The sequence below is a fragment of the Biomphalaria glabrata genome, chromosome 17 (genome assembly GCF_947242115.1).
Source record: "Biomphalaria glabrata chromosome 17, xgBioGlab47.1, whole genome shotgun sequence".
Lineage (NCBI taxonomy): Eukaryota > Metazoa > Mollusca > Gastropoda > Planorbidae > Biomphalaria > Biomphalaria glabrata.
Window position 1 is genome coordinate 617,783 of NC_074727.1, and position 22,476 is coordinate 640,258.

Here is a 22,476-nt window from a genome sequence, read left to right on the forward strand (position 1 = left end):
CAGGACAGAAGGCTCAAAAGTAAAGCAGCAATCATACATAAAACACTGAACCATAATCTTCAAATACAAAAACAAAATTTAATAAAATACTCTGAAAGACACAAAGATAAAGGCACATTCCTCGTCCCATATGCTAGGACAAATTTGTACAAATACTCCTTCTTCCCTAGTACTATTAGAGCATGGAATGGGTTACCTGAGCTAGCCAGGAAAACCAGGGACTTGGCAGAATTTAAGTCATTGGTTAATATGCATGACGCGTAGGACGTAATCATCTTCTTTTTTGAAGTAACGTCTGTATTATATAAGAAGAAGATGGTATTATTCTATCAGCCCACTGTTCTTGTATAGTTGGACTTGGTGAGTCCTGCACTCATGTGGCAGACATGGATCCTTGAGTCAAATAACCTACTCACTGAAGCCCAGGCTGGCTTTAGAAAAGGCAGATCAACAGAAGATCAAATTGCCTTCATCACACAAGAAATAGAAGACGGCTTTCGAGAATAGAAACCAACAACAAATGTGTGGGTTGACTTAGAAAAAGCATTTGACAAAGTCTGAGAACAAGGTCTCTTGCTCAAGCTAATCCAGCATCACATATCCCAAAGAATGTACAACTGGATAAAGGAATACCTAAATAATAGAAAAGCCTTAGTTTGCATGCAAGGACAAAGAAGCCACACAGTGGGTATAAAAAATGGCGTCCCCCAAGGAGGAGTCCTATCCCCAACACTTTTCCTAATATTCATAAACGATCTAAATCAAACCCTACCTAGAAAAGTTAAAAGCAGCATGTATGCAGATGACCTTGCCATAATTAGCACAGAAGAATATGTAGGAACATCGAAATTTCGATTACAAGATGCTCTTGATAAACTCAATAATTGGTCCAAAGACTGGGGCATGTCCATCAACACAAAAAAGACCACATATACCATATTCTCACTGTCAACAAAACAACAAACAATAAAATTAACATTAGATTTGGAAGCTTTAGATAAAAATGACAGCCCTACTTATCTTGGAGTCACCTATGACCCGAGACTAACCTGGAAAAACCAAATAGATAAAACACAGAGAAAAGGCATCCAGAGACTATCCCTCTTGAAAAAATTAGCTGGCACAGATTGGGGAGCTAATCACAACATCCTGAAAAAGACCTATACCAGTTATGTAAGACCTGTACTAGAATATGGTGCCAAAGCATGGGGCTCAGCAGCCCAAACCAACCTAAGAAAAATAGACAAGGTTCAAAATATTGGTCAAAGGATAATGACAGGAGCAATAAAAACAACACCCATAAGAGCTATGGAGGAAACCGCTGCCCTGATCTCTCTGGATGAAAGAAGAGAAATAAAAATCCTTTCCCAATTCACTAAATTGGAAACCTTGGAGAGGCACCCACTCAGAACAAAAATCCACAAAACTGGCACAAAAAAACGTCTCAAAAGGACCAATTTCATACAGGAATCTCTAAACCTAAAAAAGAAACACCAACTTGAAAAAATTACTCTGGAATCCTCAATACACTATAATGAATCTCTACCCTGGGACGAAAGCCCTCTTCCTACTACAAGGGACCATATTGAAAACATAAAAAGAAAATCTGATTACAGACCAACAGAGCTCAAGGAAATAGTGAACTGTTTTCTACATACCAATTACCCTAGCAATCAGTGGATCAGAGTTTACACGGATGGCTCATCCCATAAAGCCACCACAAATGGAGGAGCTGGAATACTTATCGAATGGCCAGATGGAGGAAAACTAGAAAAATCCATTGCAACTGGAGAGTTCTCTGACAGTCACAGAGCAGAAAGGGAAGCACTAGCACTAGCTGCTACCATGTTAGCAAATCATCCAAGTTCCCCTCACAGTCAGATTGTCTTTCTAACAGACGTGAAAACAACCCTCCAAAGCTTGCAAAACTCTGATTCCCTTCATATTAAAAACCTCAGAACAGCACTTACAAAGCTCAACAACAACAGCAAAAAAACTGCTCAAAATTGGAACCAGTGAAATCTGCCCATGTGGAGTATCACCAGAAAATGGCGACCACGTCCTCCAAAACTGCTCTCTCTACCAAGAGGCCTGCATAAGACATTGGCCCCAAATCACCCCAATAGAAAGAAAACTATATGGAGAGCTCCCTGATTTGGAAACCACTGCGCAGTTCATCTCATGTACTGGTCTAGTCATATGAACACTCCAACATAACAATGAGAACGATGAAGAAGAAGAAGAAATGTGGCAGACACTTTATTTATGCTGGAAGCCAACACCAGGCTAAAAGAGAGTAAGACAGTTACAGGCTTGTTATCTTACTGGATAAATCCATCAGAGCTTAAAAAAGTGTAGCCAACTAAGGTTTCTGAGATTGATATCACCTCATTAAAAAACAAAAAGTTAAATTTGATTCTCTTGTGAACAACATCACTTCTAAAAATAAAAATTTAAAGGCTATTAAATCCAAAGAAACTATAAAGCTTAGTATAAATACTTTTAATTCATTTATTGAAAGTAATGAGTTCCAATCAGATTTTACTGTGTTGTGCTAATAGGAAGAATAGGTTTGTGCCTGTGCTTTAACGCTGCTAGGTCTCTCAATGAAAATTTCAAAACAGTCATTTATTACTGTCATCTTCCTGTCATAAGTACAAATAAATTTTTTGGGCCTGAGACTCTCCTTATTGGGCCAGAAAATCAAATCGGATATGTCGACATACATAACATCCAAAACAGTACATGAATATCTTAGATCAGGGGTGGGCAACCTTTTTGTATCGAGGGCCGCATTATTTTTAAAATTGGGAATGGCGGGCCGCATATTTATATACAACTTATAGAGACACTCTAAGCTAACTGTGTAGAATGTCTTTTAATTCATATTTACACTGTATTATATTCACGTTTCTTTTTTTTCCCCACACTTCACGTTAAGGAATTACAACAAGAGTTAGCAATTATTTAAACCAATTTTACGATTTTTTTTTTCAAATTGTTGTTGTCATTTTACATTAAAATATCCTGACAAATATACAGTTGTACTTAATGTGCAGTATTTTACTTTTTACACTCGTGCATGATGTTCCGGAACTGTGGAACTAGCTTACTAGTTTCTATCCTTGTGAATGCTGTCAAATTACAGTCAGTCAAAATCGACCAGTAGTAATGCTTGTTTAGTCTCCACAAAGGAAAAGGCTTGTTCACTGAATGAGACAATATATGTTCTGGAAGTTAAATGTCGGGACTAGAGAAACTTGCCCATCACCAGAGAATGCTGACCATGTCCTTCAATGGTGCATTCTAAATCAAGAGACCCGAACAAGACTTTGGCCCAAAAACCCTCCTAAAGAACAAAAACTAAAAAAACAAATAATTTTTATTTGTTACTACTAGGTCTAAATCTATTGACTAGATCTAGTGAAATCTAGTCTAGATTATTCTAGATCTACTTGATTATCTATCCTTTTCTAATTCTAGGGCTCTACTCTAGTCACACTAGATCTTGTATATAGTTCTAGATCTAAAATAATTTAAGAGTCTACTAGTACTAGTCTAGATCTATATCTAATAAGTCCTCTATGTCTAAGAACACAGATTATAATAATTATATTAGAGATCTAAATATTTATGTCTAAATCTATAGTCTATAATAGACTTATTAAGAACTAAATTTACATAATGATACATAGAAATCTAGAAATCTATCACCTTCTAAGTCTATTTCTAGATCTAGTGCTAGCCCTACTTCTAGATCTAGAAACTAATTTAGACTATGTAATAAGAAAAGTAGATCTAATAGCCTTATTTAGCATGATCTATGAAAGTATGATAATCTATCAAATCATCTAAAATCTAAAAAACAATCTAGACTAGATTAGATCTATTGAAATCTATTCATTCTAATCTAAATCTAGTCTAGATTCTAGATCTAGAAGTCTAGTGACCTAGACCTATCTAGTAGCCTAGTCTAGACTAAGACTAGATTCCTAGATTGTCTAGGTCTAGAGTCTAGATGATGATAGATAGATCTAGACTAGATCTAGATCTAGTAAATTCTAGTAGAGTACTGTAGTAGAGCCATTGTCGTGAAAAGAAAGGGATTTGAATGGAATATTTGGCTAATTAGCACTTACTAGATTCTAAGAATAGATCTAATTCTAATATCTAGACCTAGACTACTAGATCAGTAGATCTAGAGATCTATGTCTAGAACTAGATGTAGATCTAGTCTTCAACCATTTCTTCGTAAATTTAGGACACACCGGGTCCGGAAGTAGATGAAATGTAAACAATAAACACAGACCTATATATATATTTTATTTTGCACTCAGTATTTTCAATTCGCACTATTAATAAATAATAATAAAATGGCAATTTTTTTTTAGTGTCGGAATTCAGACTTGGAACAAAAAATCGTGAATGCGGAACGGCGGAACATGTGAGCTTTTTTTGATGATTTTGCGGGCCATTTCCGCATAATGCGGGACTATAGGCATGTCTGCTGTAGGTGTCAGCAGGCCGCATAAAACATTCCGCTGGGCCACATTTGCCCACCCCTGTCTTAGATGCAGTTGTGGGATGAATTTTAAACATATCAGCTAATACATAGGCTGGTTGAACAGCACTCACAAAGCTCAACCACAACAGCAAAAAAACTGTTATTCAATGGATACCAGCTCACATACAACTAGCAGGAAATGAGAAGGCTGACACACTCGCCAAGAGTGGGAGAACAAACTCACAAGTAAACTCTGCACTCTATCCAGAAGAAATGAAGAAATTAATTGTAGATAAAATAAATGAGAAATGGACGAGCTCCCATCCAAATCACAAGAAAGATGATGCATACTATAAGCTATCCCGACAAGACCAACGTCTAATCTTTCGACTCAGGACCGGACACAACAGAATGCGACAACACATGTTCCGGATGCTCAAAATTGGAACCAGTGAAATCTGCCCATGTGGAGTATCACCAGAAAATGCCGACCACGTCCTCCAAAACTGCTCTCTCTACCAAGAGGCCCGTATAAGACATTGGCCCCAAATCACCCCAATAGAAAGAAAACTATATGGAGAGCTCCCTGATTTGGAAACCACTGCGCAGTTCATCTCATGTATTGGTCTAGTCATATGAACACTCCAACATAACAATGAGAACGATGAAGAAGAAAAAAGAAGAATAGGCTGGTTTACCTAGAATATTTGAAATAATGTGTGTTAAAAAAAATAATTTGTGTACATTCATAATTATAGTAGTTAAATTATATATAAATATGTGTAAATGTGAGACAGTGTATTTTTTTTTTGTACCTGTATTATATCCAAGCTATCCAATGAGAAATATTTATATAATTTAATATATAGATATATTTATTCAAATCATAATATGCATTCATTTATTTGTGGAAATAAAAGAAATGAATTGAAGTATTGTTTGTACATTAATTATTATTATCTTATCTATTAGTATGAAAATTGTAGATCTATTCATTCAAAAGAGGCCCTTAGTGAAACCTGCAGTACCAGGTTCGAATCTCGTTAAAGACTGGTATTTTGAATTTTGGGATACCTCTGAGTCCAACCAGGTTTAATTGGTATTTGACATTAGTTGGGGAAAAGTAAGGTGGTTGTTCATTGTGCTGGCCAAGACATCCTCGTTAACCGTGGTCCACAGAAACAGGTGACCTTTACATCATCTGCCTTATAGATCGTAAGGTCTTTAAAGTTAACTTGTTTATTTTAAAAAAAAAAACATTTTATTTCAAGATCAATTTTTGTAACTATGTAACTGTTTGAATAACAATGGACGCCAAGAACTAGTTGTTGTTTTTTATAAAGTATCTTAGTTAGTAATTCAAATCAAGATATCTGCCTGGTCATGCATTTTGTGTGATGGACTGTTCAGACTTACCAATGGTTCCGGGTTTAAACCCTGCCCATTCCCATCCCCTGTGGAAATCGGTTCTAAAAAGTTAAATCTAAATCTAATCTAGATTGAAAGATTTTAGTCAAGATTATTTTCATAATTTGCCTGTTCTGTATTATGCATACAACAAAAGAAACAATGAAGTTCATTTTAAATAATAAATCAAAATATTTAGAAAAACAACTTGCCTTAAATTTTCTTCTTTGCTGCTTGTTGTTTTAATATGTAGTTTTCAAGTCCTTCCTGTTACTCAAAAAAGCTGGTTTTATTAATCTGTATGTGGCTCTGTTCCAAAAGCAATATAATGAAGCCCGCTATGCATCTTCATCTGAAAAATATAAAATGTGATGAATGTTGTGTTGGACAGAGTTTAAGTCTTAGAAAATGAAAGTTTTACTATTTATAGATTCTGAAAAATTCTAGCTTTATAAATGCAATGTCAATAGACTCAAGTCGTATCGAAATAATTTCTTTTACCATCATTTTTATTAGAAATCAAAAATTAGATCTAACTCTATATTCTAGACTGCCGATACAAAAAATAAAATGTGATTTATTTTTTATTTATATTATATATCCAGAGATTAAGTATCTATTGTATATAGAATTAGAACAGGCCCAGCCTGTGTGGGGGGGAACGAGTTGATGGTGCTACTGTGCACTGAACATAATTTCTTAAAAAAAAATAGATAAAAAAATCACTTAGATTTAGATCTAAATCTATACAGACTCTATGTTTGTTTTTTTCTACAATAGTGCTAACATTTATTTATAGATCTATATAGATCTATTTCAACAATAACAAATGTTTGACCTGAGTAGTTGATGTCTTATTTACAAAGTGAATATCAAAGTGGTAATTAGATCTAGACCTAGAATCTAGACTAGTCATCTTGTAGAAGAAAATTAGATCTAGATCTATACATATCTATGGGATAGGACCAATAGCGAACGCTTTTGTGCCAGTTTTTAGTTTAGAATTTTATAATGAAAACATCTGCGGACTCCTCAGCTATTGGGCTATAAAACTAAATTTGACTCTTTTTTCCATATCAGCTATTAAATTTATAATTCAAGTCAACTTGCGGTATGGGTCGGACATAATCAGCTAACGCAATTTTCGCGGGAGTCATAATGAGCGAAAGGCCGTAAAAAATAGCGAAATAGCATGTTAAAATATAGGAAATTATGCTTCAATTAGTTCTATCATCTAACTTCTTCCATGAAGCATTATAACTATTGTCCTCCTTGTGGCATAAAGCCTAAATTTGTTTTCACTTTTTCGTGCTCCACATCTCCTTTCTCTGCTTGGAACTGATGTCTATATAGCCTACGAAACTTGCGATCAATTTTTTTTCTTAAAAGAAATAAAGAAACTACAAAATTCTATCACGCCACCTTCCTATAGGCTACTCCACGTCGTACTACTCTCCATTTCATAAACTCTCGTTACTCAACTATTTTTTTTTTAAGAAATTATGTTCAGTGCACTTAAGCGCCATCAACTCGATCCCCCCCACACACACAAGCTGATTGACCCAAAGGCAGATCCTGAATGCGATGGATTGATGATGTATGGAGACAGATCTACAACAGCTTGGTTTTCGGGCATGGAGACGAAAGGCTCAGGAGAGATCTTGTAATTTTATAAATGTATATTATATGGTAACTCTTATATTTATTACTAAATATATAGTTCGCGTTTTTTCCTATCCTGAAATCGAATATTTTCTCCTGGAAAACTGTTGGAGATCTGAAAACCTAATCTCAGAATGGTGGGGTAACCCAGTGAAAATGAATTCTGCACTTCTTTTAAACATTTATACACATAATTATCTCATTAATTAGTAACAAGAGGTTAACCAGACAGTTAAAAAAAAAGGAGGAGGGCAAAACAGAGGTATAAGCGCTGTTAAGATCAACTGAAGCGTCATTTCACCCTCACTGGCATAGAGGAAAGTAGCTGCCAGCATATGACCTTTGAGAGACTGTTGGAGAGCTGCGAGTCAAACATTTTAGACGGAAAGAAAATGCAGGAAAATATGCTGGTCGCAACTGGGCGTAGTCATGTGAAACACGTAGTGATGCACTCATCCTTAATCTTCGAAATCGAAGACGTTGGGTTAAGGTTAAAAATAGGCCTATTATTTTAATATTTCAGTTTACAAACAATAACAATAGATAAGACAAAAAGAAAAACAGATTAAATCAGTAACTAAATTATTATTAATGGCTTTTTAAGCTTATAATAGGGGTTTCGCTGAATAGGTTTTCAGTTAAAAAGGTCATTTTGAGCGAACACCCCATAATATTTTTTTTTCTACGGAATGAATAGCCTTAGCTATTCTAGCTAACTATTTCCTCGTCAATTTAGAAGCATAATATTCAAATCGCCTTAAGTTCAGACCTATTCTCGTTTATCTGGAAATGTTTTGAGAATGAAATTTCCATACATGTCAACTTTGACCTTTAGCTACGCTTTATTTTATTGAGGGAAAACAAAAGTGAATATGTGGGAAATGTAAAAAAATGTCTTTGTAACACCATTTTATTAGTTCTGCAGTTACTTTTGAAATAAATAAGAATGGATAAAAAATACCGGGAGGTGTTCGCTTTGTATGCCATTTCGCTGATGGGCCTTTCCTATAGATCTAGATCAGATCTTGTACTACAACTTGTAGTAGTTATACTTATAGATCTAGTAGTGAAATCAGATCCACTGAAAGTGAAAGCGAACTGTTGATAATCTAGATAAATCTATAGATCTAGTCTAGAATTAGATCACATGTGTATTGCAAGCTTTGATAGGCTTTACTTTTCTAATTATTTCTAAGTTTTGATTGAGAGACATCAGTTATGGCAAGGACTAAAAAAATGATAATTTGTTTAGTTGATCATCGAATTGCCACATTAATTTAATAGCCCGGAATAAGGCCTCTCTCAGCCTAGCTTGCCGGCTAAGTCTTGGTCTTATAAGTTCTAGATCTAGATTTACAAATCTACAAGGTCTATTTATTTTTAAGTTTTTTGCCTACATATAGATTTAGAAGTTGAATAATAAGTCCACACGTAGTGTACAGAAAACTTTATCAGCAGTCGTCAATCGAACGTAAACCAATATGAATATGGTTGTTTATATTGGTAAGGGCGAAACCAAATACCGGAAATATCCAAATGTCGGAAATAATAGGATACTAGATCTATAAATAAATATTAGGAGATTATAAGACTTGTCTTCGAAAATCAAGATATCTCTTAAACTGTCGCTTCTATTTATTTGAAATTTCGTACACAGGTTTCTTTTACCTCCTAGATGCTTACTAAGAACGGGTTTCGATAGAATAAAAACGTTGGGACCACAATTTGCGAAAAACCACAGGCTTGCTATCAAAGCTTTGTATTTTATTATTGGTATTTCCCAAATCAACTTAATAAGGAAATAATAAGGCTTGTCTCCGAAAATCAATATATCTCTTAAACTGTCGCTTCTATTCAAGTGAAATCTAGTACACAGGTTCCTTTTTACCTCCTAGATGCTTATTAAGAACGGGTTTCGATAGAATAAAAACGTTGGGACCACAATTTGCGAAAAACAACAGGCTTGCTATCAAAGCTTTGTATTTTATTATTGGTATTTCCCAAATCAACTTAAAATAAGGAAATTATAAGGCTTGTCTCTGAAAATCAAGATATCTCTTAAACTGTCGCTTCTATTCAAGTGAAATCTAGTACACAGGTTCCTTTTACCTCCTAGATGCTTACTAAGAACGGGTTTCGATAGAATCAAAACGTTGGGACCACAATTTGCGAAAAACCCCAGGCTTGCTATCAAAGCTTTGTATTTTATTATTGGTATTTCCAAAACAACTTAATAAGGAAATTATAAGGCTTGTCTCCGAAAATCAAGATATCTCTTAAACTGTCGCTTCTATTCAAGTGAAATTTAGTACACAGGTTTCTTTTACCTCCTAGATGCTTACTAAGAACGGGTTTTGATAGAATAAAAACGTTGGGACCACAATTTGCGAAAAACCACAGGCTTGTTATCAAAGCTTTGTATTTTATTGTTGGTATTTCCCAAATCAACTTAATAAGGAAATTATAAGGCTTGTCTCTGAAAATCAAGATATCTCTTAAACTGTCGCTTCTATTCAAGTGAGATTTAGTACACAGGTTCCTTTTACCTCCTAGATGCTTACTAAGAACGGGTTTCAATAGAATCAAAACGTTGGGACCACAATTTGCGAAAAACCACAGGCTTGCTATCAAAGCTTTGTATTTTATTATTGGTATTTCCCAAATCAGCTATAAATAAATATTAGGAGATTATAAGACTTGTCTTTGAAAATCAAGATATCTCTTAAACTGTCGCTTCTATTCAAGTGAAATCTAGTACACAGGTTCCTTTTACCTCCTAGATGCTTACTAAGAACGGGTTTCGATAGAATCAAAACGTTGGGACCACAATTTGCGAAAAACCACAGGCTTGCTATCAAAGCTTTGTATTTTATTATTGGTATTTCCAAAACAACTTAATAAGGAAATTATAAGGCTTGTCTCCGAAAATCAAAATATCTCTTAAACTGTCGCTTCTATTCAAGTGAAATTTAGTACACATGTTTCTTTTACCTCCTAGATGCTTACTAAGAACGGGTTTCGATAGAATAAAAACGTTGGGACCACAATTTGCAAAAAACCACAGGCTTGTTATCAAAGCTTTGTATTTTATTATTGGTATTTCCCAAATCAACTTAATAAGGAAATTATAAGGCTTGTCTCCGAAAATCAAGATATCTCTTAAACTGTCGCTTCTATTCAAGTGAGATTTAGTACACAGGTTCCTTTTACCTCCTAGATGCTTACTAAGAACGGGTTTCGATAGAATCAAAACGTTGGGACCACAATTTGCGAAAAACCACAGGCTTGCTATCAAAGCTTTGTATTTTATTATTGGTATTTCCCAAATCAACTATAAATAAATATTAGGAGATTATAAGACTTGTCTTTGAAAATCAAGATATCTCTTAAACTGTCGCTTCTATTTATTTGAAATTTCGTACACAGGTTTCTTTTACCTCCTAGATGCTTACTAAGAACGGGTTTCGATAGAATCAAAACGTTGGGACCACAATTTGCGAAAAACCACAGGCTTGCTATCAAAGCTTTGTATTTTATTATTGGTATTTCCAAAACAACTTAATAAGGAAATTATAAGGCTTGTCTCCGAAAATCAAGATATCTCTTAAACTGTCGCTTCTATCCAAGTGAGATTTAGTACACAGGTTCCTTTTACCTCCTAGATGCTTACTAAGAACGGGTTTCGATAGAATCAAAACGTTGGGACCACAATTTGCGAAAAACCACAGGCTTGCTATCAAAGCTTTGTATTTTATTATTGGTATTTCCCAAATCAACTATAAATAAATATTAGGAGATTATAAGACTTGTCTTCGAAGATCAAGATATCTCTTAAACTGTCGCTTCTATTTACGTGAAATTTCGTACACAGGTTTCTTTTACCTCCTAGATGCTTATTAAGAACGGGTTTCGATAGAATAAAAACGTTGGGACCACAATTTGCGAAAAACAACAGGCTTGCTATCAAAGCTTTGTATTTTATTATTGGTATTTCCAAAACAACTTAATAAGGAAATTATAAGGCTTGTCTACGAAAATCAAGATATCTCTTAAACTGTCGCTTCTATTCAAGTGAGATTTAGTACACATGTTCCTTTTACCTCCTAGATGCTTACTAAGAACGGGTTTCGATAGAATAAAAACGTTGGGACCACAATTTGCGAAAAACCACAGGCTTGCTATCAAAGCTTTGTATTTTATTATTGGTATTTCCCAAATCAACTATAAATAAATATTAGGAGATTATAAGACTTGTCTTCGAAGATCAAGATATCTCTTAAACTGTCGCTTCTATTTACGTGAAATTTCGTACACAGGTTTCTTTTACCTCCTAGATGCTTATTAAGAACGGGTTTCGATAGAATAAAAACGTTGGGACCACAATTTGCGAAAAACAACAGGCTTGCTATCAAAGCTTTGTATTTTATTATTGGTATTTCCAAAACAACTTAATAAGGAAATTATAAGGCTTGTCTACGAAAATCAAGATATCTCTTAAACTGTCGCTTCTATTCAAGTGAGATTTAGTACACAGGTTCCTTTTACCTCCTAGATGCTTACTAAGAACGGGTTTCGATAGAATAAAAACGTTGGGACCACAATTTGCGAAAAACCACAGGCTTGCTATCAAAGCTTTGTATTTTATTATTGGTATTCCCAAATCAACTTAATAAGGAAATTATAAGGCTTGTCTACGAAAATCAAGATATCTCTTAAACTGTCGCTTCTATTCAAGTGAGATTTAGTACACAGGTTCCTTTTACCTCCTAGATGCTTACTAAGAACGGGTTTCGATAGAATCAAAACGTTGGGACCACAATTTGCGAAAAACCACAGGCTTGCTATCAAAGCTTTGTATTTTATTATTGGTATTTCCAAAACAACTTAATAAGGAAATTATAAGGCTTGTCTCCGAAAATCAAGATATCTCTTAAACTGTCGCTTCTATTCAAGTGAGATTTAGTACACATGTTCCTTTTACCTCCTAGATGCTTACTAAGAACGGGTTTCGATAGAATAAAAACGTTGGGACCACAATTTGCGAAAAACCACAGGCTTGCTATCAAAGCTTTGTATTTTATTATTGGTATTTCCAAAACAACTTAATAAGGAAATTATAAGGCTTGTCTCCGAAAATCAAGATATCTCTTAAACTGTCGCTTCTATTCAAGTGAGATTTAGTACACATGTTCCTTTTACCTCCTAGATGCTTACTAAGAACGGGTTTCGATAGAATAAAAACGTTGGGACCACAATTTGCGAAAAACCACAGGCTTGCTATCAAAGCTTTGTATTTTATTATTGGTATTTCCCAAATCAACTATAAATAAATATTAGGAGATTATAAGACTTGTCTTTGAAAATCAAGATATCTCTTAAACTGTCGCTTCTATTTACGTGAAATTTCGTACACAGGTTTCTTTTAACTCCTAGATGCTTACTAAGAACGGGTTTCGAAAGAATCAAAACGTTAGGACCACCATTTGCGAAAAACCGTAGGCTTGCTATGAAAGCTATGTATTTTATTTTTGATATTTCCCAATCAACTTAATAAGGAAATTATAAAGCTTGTCTTCGAAAACCAAGAAATCTCTTACATTGTCGCACCTATTAAAAAGAAATTTCTTGCACAGGTTCTTTTTACCTCCTAGATGCTTAGTAAGAACAGTTGTTGACAGATTCGAAATCTTGGAACAACCTATAGTGATAATCTGCAGGCTTGCTTTAAAGCTTTTGTATTTTATTTTTGGTATTTCCGGAATGATCTTAATTAAGGACTTAATAAGGCTTGTCTTCGAATCAAGAAATTTCTTAAATTAATTGTTGTTTGTAATCCATTTATTTTTTTTTTGTGATTGCTTTTTCGGAATCGACATTTTTGTAATGACTGTTTTGAATCGGACCTATGTTTTTTTTTTTTTTTTTGTGGTTATTTAGAATCAACTTCTACTCTTTTGGGGGTGGCTGATTGAATAGACTTGTGCATTTTTCATATATGAACATTATTCGTAGTTTCTGTTTTGAATCGACCTGTTTGTTATTTGTAGTGGCTATTTGAAATCGGCTTGTGCTTTTTTTTGGGGGATGGATCTTTAAAATCGGACTTCTGCGTATTTAAGGGGGATGCACAGTGAGAAAACATCGATCTAGGTCAAAAATATCGATATTTTAAAATTAATTGATTTTAATAGTTTAAAATGTCTAGAAAACGAATTCCCTATCAGAATACTAAAAAAAACTGCGCTTTATACATCAATTTTGTATTTTAAAAGTAGATGTATAAGCAAAATTTTGATGTTTTGGTTAAAAATCAACATTTTGTAAGCTAAAGTTGATAAGCTAATGTACGCTCTTATCCCTAACAGATGGTATCGATACAAAGGTCTACTTTTCTAGTTCCGATTATGTGCATGGTTTCTCATTCTATAAATATAAACTTTCAAAATACGTCACTACCTCTTTTTTTTCCCTATATCCTCATATACACACTCACTAAGCCATATTTACGCATGCGCACTATCAAAGCTACATTGGTAACTATGACAACAAAATTTACACGCATGCGCACATGACGTGAACCGGTCCTTCTTCTGTAAACATTTGAAAGCCTCGATTCATTATTCAAACTCAGAAATGCCAACAAAAGGTTATATGTTTGGAAAGAAAAAACGTTACTGTAAGCCCAGAGGAAGACATGCTTCAAAGACAAATGCATAATTACAAAGGTAAGTCTAAATCTAGAGTTTTTTATTTACTAGACCAGCGTGTGCTTACACATAAAATAATGAGATAATCACTTTGCTTCATCAATCTTTGAATTCGACAAACGCAACGTGTTTATCATATCAATGAATCACATCTATATATTACATATATAGATCTAGACATTAAATAAATATCATGAAAGTGATTGCAAACATAGAGATCTATCCTTTTTTAGATCTAGTATAGATTAGAGACATAGATCACATTAGAACTAGAATGACTAGATATTCTAGATTGACTAGATTAGCTCTGACTAGATCTAGACATCTATTCTAGAATCTAGATTCTAAATCTAGATTATCATGTAGTTGTAGGACTTCAACTTGGTCTTTTTTTTTTTTTAAGATCTAATACATATATCAAGGTTCGTACGCAGTCTGGAAAAAGTCTGGAATTTCAAAATTCAGATTTCAGTCTTAAAAAAGTCTGGAAAATTGCTACTTTTCGATGCAATTTTGTTAAATGTCTGGAATTTGAAAAAAAAATAATCCGATGTCATTCAGCCCTCAGGCGCCGTAACCGGTAAAACGCTAGGCTGCTAGATCTAGTTGGGCATAGAGGCTTCCATTAATAGGCCTACTAGATCTATCTATTGTGAAAGCATGCGCAATCCACGGCATGTCAGTGAAATGCCAGCCAATTTCTAGACTGTGTACTGTAGACTTAAATCAGATTTAGTAATAGATCTAGTCCTAGACTAGTAACTAGTTTATTATGACTGCTGTTATCTTATCTTATATAATACAGACGTTACTTCAAAAAAGATGATGATTAGAAGATGTTATTCTATATTATCTAGATGGTCGATCAAATTTCAGTTAGGCTACCAAAGGTCGGGAAGTTTTTGGCCTAGATTTATTTATGCATGGGCGAAACTCCCCCCCCCCTTTTTTTTTAAATAAAGAAAACAAATATATCTCGTCAATGACGTCAATATAGAATATATATAGAGAGTCTAGATCTAGATCTTGAGTCTAAACCAAAAATATTTGGCAACAAGAATGACTTACTAGATCTAGGTCTACTACTAGATTTAAAAGTCTCGATCTATTCGCGACTTAGATAGTTTACTAGATTTAGGTCTACTACTAGATTTAGTCTCGATCTATGACTATGCGCGACTTTTATTACTAGATCTATATCTGTTCTAGGTCTACTAGATCTACTAAATTCTAAATTCTACTAGACTAGATTACTAGATTTAGTCTTGATCTATGCGCCACTTCTTAATAGATCAAGGTTTTCTACTAGCCTAATGTTAGCCTCGATCTATGTGTGATTACCCCCCCCACACACACACACACACACATTAAATAAAGAAAACAAATTATATTATAATATATCTAGTCAACATAGAATATGCCTATAAGATCGGTAAAACTTCCCATCGAAGGCCCCTAGTTTTTTAGGTTAATTATTTGGCAGCTGTCTATGCGCACTTGAGTCTAAACTAAAAGACTAGGCCTTTAGAATGACTTCCATTACTAGGTCTAGAATTAGATTTAGTCTTCATCTATGTGCAAATTAGATTACTAGATCTAGGTCTACTACTAGATTTAGTACCTAATTTAGTCTCGATTTCCCCCCCCCCCCTCCCCATTTAAATAAAGAAAACAAGTTATATTATATCTAGTCAACATAGAATATAGATCTAGATCTTAGTCTAAACTAAAAGATAAAAGACTAGAGCACAAGAATGACTTAGATTACTAGGTCTGCAACTAGATTTAGTCTCGATCTATGCACGATTACCCCCCCCCCTTTTTTTTTTTTTCCCCAAATCTATTCAATGTAGAATATAGATCTTGAGTCTAAACTCAAAAACTAAAAAGACTTAGAATACTAGATCTACTACTAGATTTAGTCTTGATCTAAGTCTAGATTTAGATCTAGCATACTTAGCATATAGATCTATAATTATAATCTAGTATGGTTATGATATAGATTTAGATCTAGATATCAATATTATCAATTTTTACCCCGTTAAAAAAAACAAGTCAGTATTCACATAGGCCTATTGTGAATTAGACATAAGTAAGCCACTACTACAAATTAAATTTCAAGTTCAATACAGTTAATCTATCTCTAGATCTTTATTTAAAATTATCTCCTCCAATAGAATTATAGGCCTACTAGAGGTAGGCCCTCTAACCTAGGCTAGTTTAAATAAGTCTTTACTTTTTAACTAGTGTCTAATGTTTAAGCCACTAAATATCTATATAAAAATTATAAAACTATTGGACTAGTTATGAGATTAAGAATAAGATTTTACAACTAAGTTAGGCCTATTAAACTATATAGGGCCTATTAAATTTCCCAAGTCTAAGTGCTACAAGATTAGTGACTTTTTTTCCCCCTTGTATCGTATGTTCCTTAATAATTGAAAATTATTATTACACCCTAGTCCAAACCTCCCACAGTACGACAGGGGTTAGTTATTGGCCGGGTTTGAACCCAAGATCACGAATACAGCAGTCCAGAGCACATATGGCATGCTCAGGTAGCCATCCTTTTTACTGTTAGTAAGTCTGGAAAACATAAGATAAATGTCTGGAAAATGTCTGGAATTCATTTTCACAAAAGTTGTATGAACCATGTTATATAGATCTACATGTAACATGTCTCTTTACATTTTTTACTTTTGATGATTAATACAATATATGATTCCTAAAATGCATTATAAAATTTAAAATAATCTTCATGTTGTACATAAATAGATGTGACGTGTACTTTCATACTATTGAATTTTTTTTTAAAGAACCTCTAATTTTTTTTTATTTGTTTGCAGCTCTGTTTTGGATACAGCTGGATCTGAAGCAGCAACAACGCAGCCTGCAAGTGCAGCTGAACGAAAAATAATTCTAACTGCAATTACTAACGCTGATAACACCAATAAGAGGCTGCCTGAAGATTTCATATACGTCATGATGAATTCAATGGAATTGACCACAATGGTCTCCTTGTTGTGCTGTCCACATTTCTTCGACAAAAAATTAACCATGTGCATCACTTAATCAAAAGGCATGGCTCATTTGATTAAAATCAAATGCCTAAATTGTGAAACATATTTGTGGCCTGACTGGACCTAAAAAAAAAGTAATAATGTTCATCTGGATATTAATGTCCGCGCTGTCGCTGCATTAAAAGAATCTGGAATCTCGCATTCTAAATTTGATAGGTTTTGTGGACTTATGAGTATGCCCTGCATGCACAGAAATACTTATAACAATCTAGCTAACATAGTCAACACTGCTATAATTGAAGCTGGTGAAGAATGTATGATTAGGGCATCTGCTGTTGTGCATGGAAGAAACATTTCACAACCTCTGACTACAGATGATAGAATAAGTTCAACAGGCTGTCCTGTTATTACAGTTTCTTTTGATGGGACTTGGCATAAAAGGGGCCACTCATCTCATTCAGGAATTGGCACAGTTATTGATTTTGATACTGGACTCGTCATCGACACCGAAGTCCTATCAAATTATTGCTGTTTTTGTGATTCAAACTCTGCAGAACTAAATTTTGATGCCTCTAAGCATATGTGTCAAAAAAACTTCAGTGGCTCAGCAAATGCAATGGAGGCCGCAGCAGCATCCAAAATTTGTTCTCACTCTGTGGCATCAGAAAACGTGTTTATGGCATGATGCTGTGTGATGGCGATAGTAAATCACATTCATCTGCCATTATCAACTCAGGATATGATGTAGAAATCTTAAAAGAGGACTGCATTAACCACATCTCAAAAAGAATGTTTAATGCTTTGAACAATTTAAAAATGTCTAACAAAAAAGAACTAAATTATAGGCTTACAAAGCCAAAAATTGAAAAAATTACAAATATTTTAAAGTTCTGCGCCAAAATGCTCCTGACATTCAAAAAAATGAAGCTGGCTGTTATGGGCTCATTTTTTCATATGATGAGCTCAGACCTAGATCATAACCACAGGTTGTGTCCTGATGGCACTACATCTTGGTGTCACACTTTAAGAGATCAGAGGCACTAAAACAGCCATACAAAAAACATAATCAGACCATCACATCAGAAATAGGAAAACTGTTATTTCCTATAACAGACACAGATCTGTTAAAAACATGTTCAAGAATGGGAACACAAAACGCCAATGAATCTTTTCATTCCCTCATTTGGCAAAGATGCCCCAAAACAGAATTCGCAACATTAAAAACTAAGGACGGCGACATACCTTGCTGTTTTAGCCTTCAATAATGGACCATTTTAATGAATAGTTTTTTTATTATCTATTATGTTATATTATGTAAATATTCCCTTTTTTTTTTCATTTTTATGGTTGCAATAAATATTTTATATCATTTTAAAAACTTTAAATGCGTTTTTCTCAAAATGTATTTTTAGGTGCATGTTGTCCACAAGAATCTCAAAATCTTTAGTTCTGTATAATTTAGACTAATAATTTTTCACATGTAGTTTATTGATAGTATATCATAGGTAATAGGCTGCAAAAATTTTCAATATGTTTAATTTTCATAAAAAAAGAAAAATAATGATGTGACCGCAGGTGAAAAATGTGGTCGAAAAAAAAATAAAAATTTTTAAAATTCATTTTGAGGTTATTATGCGACAAAATGTATTTAACCCATATAAATTTTTTTTTAGTATACACTTCTTTCACTACATCTTTAATTAGGTGATTTAATGGCTGAAGGTTACAACACATGACTTTTGAACCTGGTAAAGACAAGGGCTTTGAGATTCAGAATATTTATGATACCTCTAAGTCCACCAAACTCTAATGGGTACTAAAAATTAGAGTGTGGTATCAGCCAGGATAACCAACTACTTAGTAGGCTAAAGTTTATATTATTGATTAACATGCATGGCTAGATTCAGTGGCGTCACTAGGGTCGGTGTCACCCAAGGAAAACGAAATCTCTCCCTAAAAACAAACAACTATTGTGGGTTTTTTTTTGTTTCTTAAAATTGAACAATAAAACTGTAAGCTAAATTATTGATTTGTTACACCCGAATTTAGGCAGTGTTATCACGGATTGGAAAGCAGGAGCCATCTTTCAAAAAGCACGGCCAATTTGAACAAACAAATCAATTAGCTTGGAGATGAAATCCACCTACTCAAAACAATCATTGTCCCAACGCCACCTTGAAAAAAGACTGAGCAGTGACGGCTGAGAAGGATCATTTGAATAACATACCGAGATAATGCTACCAATAGAGAAATATTTTCCAGTACAGGCATTCGCCGTCTACGGAAAGAGGCGACTGAACGTCGATTGACATTTGTGAGATACATCATTAGTGTCAATGTGTAATGCTGAGTTCTTGCTTCCTGAAGTACTCTAGACACGTGACAAGACGAATATTATAAACTAACTGAAGCTCGTTTCAGCAGACAAACATGAAGTTTATTTTACTACAATAATATTGCACTGCACTCCTTGTTAGTGCTACAAGTCAAGAAATAATAAACAATCCTATCCGCATAGCAGCGGTATCAAATGTATCAATCACGTCCGCATCTCAGCGGGTAACAATAAGAACAATTACTACTAGTGACACTGGAGCTTCAACTATAGATATCCATTGAAATACGAATAATACCTTAATATTCAATAAGCACGTAATGAAATCAACTCTCAAATATTATTAATCAACAATCATTAGTCCATCGACTTTCATCCTATATACATATATATACACACCAGTCCAGGAAGCAACGTCCAACCTTCCTGGACCGGGAGCAAAACCTTACTGACTTGACTTGACTGAACTCAAAGTCAACTTTATTCCTTCTACTTCCTGTTTTCTACATCAGGAATTCCACGTGTCTTTTAAACTCTTAACATGACGTGAACTTTAGATCATGCAATGTCAACTAAGACTGTGACAATTAGACAAGACGAAACATGTTTACTTAAGTCATCCTTAACACGAAAGCCGAAAAGAGGAGCGCAAAAACATGCCGTCAACGTTTAATCATGGTGTCACACCGATTCAAGAGGAAAGTGTAACGGACTTAGGTTAGTTCTTTGAGGGGCTATTTAAATGCCCCAATTGTATATTGTCAAGAGAGGGGTGTGTAAAAAGTGAAATTGTGTGTGTGTGTTTGTTTATTTTATTAGTTGAGTTGTATATTGTTTTTAGCACGGGGTTTTTCAAGGGAGGGGGGAAGGGACAATAAGGTTTCTTGTGGTCCGTCTAGTCAGAAAGCTGACCTTGTCTGAGTAGGGTGTTGGTGATTGTTTTTCGGTTATTATGCCTAGAGTAAGGAGATGTTATATTATTATTCTTGCTATGTGTGCGTACTGAATATTTGGGGTAATGCTATGATGTGTCATGATACCCTTATGTAATATATTATATTATATTTTATATTGTTTGCAGTAAATAAATACTAATTTTCTACTCCTTCGTTGAGTGTACTTTATAATACTTGTACGCTTGTAGAGAACTACAGTTTGGGCATAAATTAGCTCTCAAAGAACTAACCTAAGTCCGTTACAGAAAGTAGCTGTGGAGAAAGCTTGCAGCCCTATGTGTCGAATAGCGCGCGAGCGCTTATGTCAATGTGTTTCTCAACATTTTGCATTAATAAAATGTTACTTTCGCCACTCAACTGATCAGATAATTTGTTAAGGGGGAGCGCCTTAATCTCACTCAGAGTTGTCTGGGGGGATCCCCGGGTGCCAAACGTTTTTCTACATTTCTGAGCTTCATAATCTTCTTTGCCGTGGCGTGTACAACGTAATATTTTTCTCATAATAGGAAAATTACTAGTCAAATCAAACTGAATTCAGAAAGTTTAGTACATGCTGATTCTAAAATGTGAGAAACATTCGAGGTAGAAATTTGTATTTTTAAAAGTTGTTTTTTTGGGAAAGTGCATTTTCTCGACTTGGGTGTCACCCCCTGATGGGTGCCACCCGGTGCGGCTTTGCACCCCACGCCTCTCCCCATAGTGACGCCACTGACTAGATTTAAACATGAAATGCGTAGGACGTATTTATCTTCTCTTTTGAAGTTATGTCTGTAATCTATATATATTTAAGCTTTAAATGCATGTGAAAATATTAGAGTTAGTAAGGAAGATAATGTGAAGTAGATTGTAAACTAAAAGAAAATGTTTTTGTAAAATAAAATATTGTATTGTCTTCATCACCTCATATCTGAACACAATATCATAATAAAGAATAAACAAGATGTGCTTTAATAGGTTTGTTAATTGACCTCAAAACAAATTTAAATAATAAACAGGTGTAGATTCGACTGATGAGATATCGGTGGACTAATTTAATTGGCTGTCAAGTAAAAAGTTGATTAATTACAGTTATGATTGGCTTATTCTACGACTTTAAATTATTAGGCTACCAAAGCAGTTTGCACAGCACTCAGAGAAAATTATTATAGTTCGCCAACAGCTATAGAGCACAACGACCGACCGCTTAAAAATCCCAGTCTTCACCAAGACTCGAACCCAGGACCCCAGGTTTTGAAGTCAAGCACTTAACTACTCAACCATAGCCCCACCGGATATGTTACTTACGTGTAATTATTTCATTGATTGCTTACTAGTCCATCTGACAGACACATCATACACACCCAGTTTTACATAAAGTAACTAATCTTTTACAGACCAGTGTAACAAACCGTGTTAGTTATTATAATGGTAGGGATAAATTCATAGTTGCACGAGGTCCAGGTGAATGTGTGTAAGGACAGATGAGAGAGCGAGTTGGTGACTGGGGCACAAATGAGAGAGAGTGCATATACTTTCAGAGGTTAGTTTAGACTATAGTTTGGGTTTGAGTAAGTCGAGGGTTTATTAGTAGGAAAGTCTTATCGTAGATAGTCTTTGTTGGTGAGCGTTGTATTTTCTTTTGCGTTTATCTGCGTACGGGACGTACTACTTAATACGTAGAATAGTTAATAAAGTGTTTCATTAACTATAAAGTTCTGAGATGTGTCTATTTAAAGAGTAGCCTATGTTCATAGGGCCGGATTTAGGACAGGACATGGTGGAGCTACTGCCCCAGTGAATCCACAAGAAAGGGGCCTCCACAAGATTTTAAGTCTCAAAATTTTGACGTTTCAGCCACTTTTATGTTTGTTGTTTTTTGTTTCGAACATTTTTTCCGACAAAACTT

General features: G+C 34.5%; 1 long non-coding RNA gene across 1 annotated transcript; it reads left to right on the top strand.

Moving 5' to 3' along the window:
* Positions 1–13,502: 13,502 nt before the first annotated feature.
* LOC129923654 (uncharacterized) lies at positions 13,503–21,602 on the top strand. Its single transcript, XR_008775648.1, has 2 exons — positions 13,503–14,298; positions 17,127–21,602. It is a non-coding gene; the product is annotated as an uncharacterized LOC129923654 (long non-coding RNA).
* Positions 21,603–22,476: the final 874 nt, after the last annotated feature.